Source organism: Chinchilla lanigera, unplaced genomic scaffold, assembly GCF_000276665.1.
Source record: "Chinchilla lanigera isolate Chin_1 unplaced genomic scaffold, ChiLan1.0 scaffold00122, whole genome shotgun sequence".
Lineage (NCBI taxonomy): Eukaryota > Metazoa > Chordata > Mammalia > Rodentia > Chinchillidae > Chinchilla > Chinchilla lanigera.
This window is the reverse complement of record NW_004955523.1, coordinates 1,671,359-1,674,345: the sequence shown is the minus strand read 5'-3', so window position 1 is coordinate 1,674,345 and position 2,987 is coordinate 1,671,359. Positions and strand designations below refer to the sequence as shown.

At 50.8% G+C, this 2,987-nt stretch overlaps 1 protein-coding gene across 1 annotated transcript in view; it reads right to left on the bottom strand.

Moving 5' to 3' along the window:
* Window positions 1–278: 278 nt before the first annotated feature.
* Elmsan1 (ELM2 and Myb/SANT-like domain containing 1) overlaps window positions 279–2,987 on the bottom strand; it is a gene marked incomplete in the record, with an annotated part of 62,775 nt that continues 60,066 nt past the window's right edge. The window contains 1 exon segment of the mRNA XM_013507123.1: window positions 279–2,987.

The window sequence follows — 2,987 nt, the reverse complement described above, 5'->3', positions numbered from 1 at the left end:
ATAAATAAATTTGTTTTAAAATTTATTATAAAAATTAACAGAAAATGCAATTTTTGGTCATCCAGCATTTAAGTAATTAGACTGGTAAATTACAAGGTCTGTCTCTGCTCAGCCCTCTTTCCAGCCAGGCAAAGGTATTTTCCCTGTCCTGGCCGTAATGACAATGGGTGAGGCAGAATCCTTAGGGCTCAAAAATGTCGCACAATGTCCCTCAAAACAAGGCCTGTTATGTCACTCCCAGACGGTGAACACCCCCCTAAAAGGACGCAGCATTCGGCTCTGAGGTTTTACAACCTTATTTAATAAAAGGTTTAAAGATACAGAAGAACATTCAAAAGTAAATAAGTTACATAGATACATTACAATCACATCAGCAAGATTCTTTAGTGTATTAATTTTTTATAAAAAGCACACAAAAAATAAAATCTTCCATCTGGTCTATCACAACTGTACAGCAAAAGAGGTAATATTTATATATATATTTATATATGTACACTATTTCAGTATGTAACAGTCTTTTTAAAAAAGGGTGCCACAGGCAGCAAACACACGAAAGGCAGTGTCTGATTTTTGTTTCAAAATAAAAGGAATATACTTATTTATATGCTATTAAAATATCTGTACAATAATTACAGACCATCAAGGCTGTTCCCGTGCTCCGTCCCCTCCAGCAAGGCCTTCAGCTTGGAGACGAGTAAGAAGGTGAAACAGCTGCAAACGGTTCATCAGAGGCAAAGAGTAGCACAGCCAAATGTGGGGCAGACACAACTGTATTAGAAAAATATGCATACTTCCTGTAAACCTAAGGAGTTGGGCTTGCCAGTCTGATAATAAATAACACCCCAGAAAAGTGAACCCCAGTGAAGACGCTTAGACAGCTGAGGCTTGAGTACGTGTTGCGTTCCTCTATCTTAACTTCGGGCACGTGAGAGAGGTCAGGTCACTGAGGCAGTTAATACGGGGAGTCCCTTTAGACATAAGCAGCACAAGGCCCCTTGCCAACCGTGCGGTGGGGCATCAGAGGGGAGGTGGGCGGGCACCTCAGCCAGGAGGGGTCTGCTAAAGGCATGGAGGACAGCAATGACGGCACTGTCTCCTCAGGTGGGTAAGAGGCCTCAGAAATGGTATAGACACCAGGCACTAGGGTCGGTTTCATACCTTCCAGCTGAACGCAGAGAGAGGCTGGGAGACTGACATAGTGAGACGGTGTGAGGACATTATAAAGCTGGAGCTGTTTGGAGTTCAACTTGGTAAAGCAAAGAGCTCTAACTAGGAGGGAGAAACAACAAAGGACAAGCCTAATACATTCACAGGGAGAAAGCACCGTGAAGGATACACCTACGACTGCGCTCGCTCTACTGAGCGCTCACCTGCCACAACTGTATCTCATTTTCCACACTGCACTCGAGACAGAGGCATTCTGAACATGGGCTCCCCTGAAACATGGTGTCTGAGGCGATGGTTCCAGCAGGTACCACCTTGGCTTTCCTTGGCTACATGTGCCGGGTCTGGTGTCTGTGAGCTTGTAAGAGTTAAATCACTTACTAAAAAAAAAAAAGTCCAAGTACTAGATGTTATCACTGAACAGGTAACAGATGTTATCCTGCGACTGAAGGGCTCCTGTCATCACACGTCCAGAGGGGCCTGAAACCAAGTATGAATAGAGAAAACCTGGGGAAGCGTAAGTAGCACTTTGGGGCGAAGCTGCGAAGGCACTCATAGTACACAAGTGATGAGGAGAGAGCCGACATCTGCTGCCCTCCCTGAGGGGCCACCACATTTTTGCGTCTTGGGACTAGGACCTAATAGAAGCCTATGGAAAAAACCAATGGGGAAGCAGGAGATCTGAGTAGCTGTCTACAAATCCGGGGGGAGAATTTTGTTACCTTTGTAACGGGGGTCTTACCGAACCCTACTAATGCATAAACTCATAGTGCATAGTTTAAATCAAAACTCCCCTCCATGCCGCTGCTGACGTGACGTCTTTCGGCCATCTCCTAGGCGGCAGCAGGATGAAGCCTGGCTGCCTCACACGCTGGCCTGGCAGACACACATTCACTGAGAACTTCCTGTGCACAGCTACATGACAGGAACGGCATCAGGAAAGTAACCCAGGCTTCCCAGGAGGCTGGCAAGCGAGGGGAGGGGCCTCCGGAAACTTCTGGCCGCGCCACTCCGGGGTCCCATGCCAAATATGGCTTCTTCAGGCTGGAATGCAGGCCTGGTAAACAAAGCTACAGTCCCAGCCTTCTGCCAACTCCCTCAGGCACTTTCAAAGGGGAGCAGCAGAAACCGCCTCTGACCTCCCTCCTGCTAGTCTCTGCGTGGCTTTGGGGACACCTCCACCCTCCCAGCCTCTTAGTGCTGCTGTCGGTCCCACGGGCGACCAGAATTTCCAGAGCAACAGCGGGAGGGACCCTAGGGCCTGGGGAGCTGGGGGTGTCAAGAAGGTGCCTTGTTTTGGGATAAATGCACTTGGGCCTCTGGAAAGCCGGAGGCCCCTGGTCCCTGAGAGGATGTTGAAAATTAAATATTAAGAATAAATAAATAGCTCCCAAATGCCACGAGTCAAAGAATGGAGGCTCCTGTCCCATCTAGTCGGGAGACCTCCTCCTCTCCCAGGGAAGGACCCAGAAATCTCCAGCGCAGTGGGGGGTGCGGAGCTTTGGGGATCAAAGAGGGTGGGGCTGGGGGTGAAGCGGCAGCTACGCGGGCCGGACAGAGGCAAGCCGGGAGCCGGCAGCAGCCTGAGCCCCGCTGGAGGCTAAGCTCCCTTAGCGGCCTCCAGGGCCCAAGCTATTCGGCAGAAAGGTGGGTGGGAAGCAGGGGGCTCGTCAGCAGCTCCCGCCGGCCCAGCCTGGCTTCTGGCTTCCGCTCGCAGCCTCCCTGCGTCCCTCCCCGGCCGGGCAGGCGGAGGGCAAGGCCGGGGCAGCGGCCCCCTCCCAGCAGCGGAGCACACCGTGCACCAGCACCCGCCCCAGCCAGCA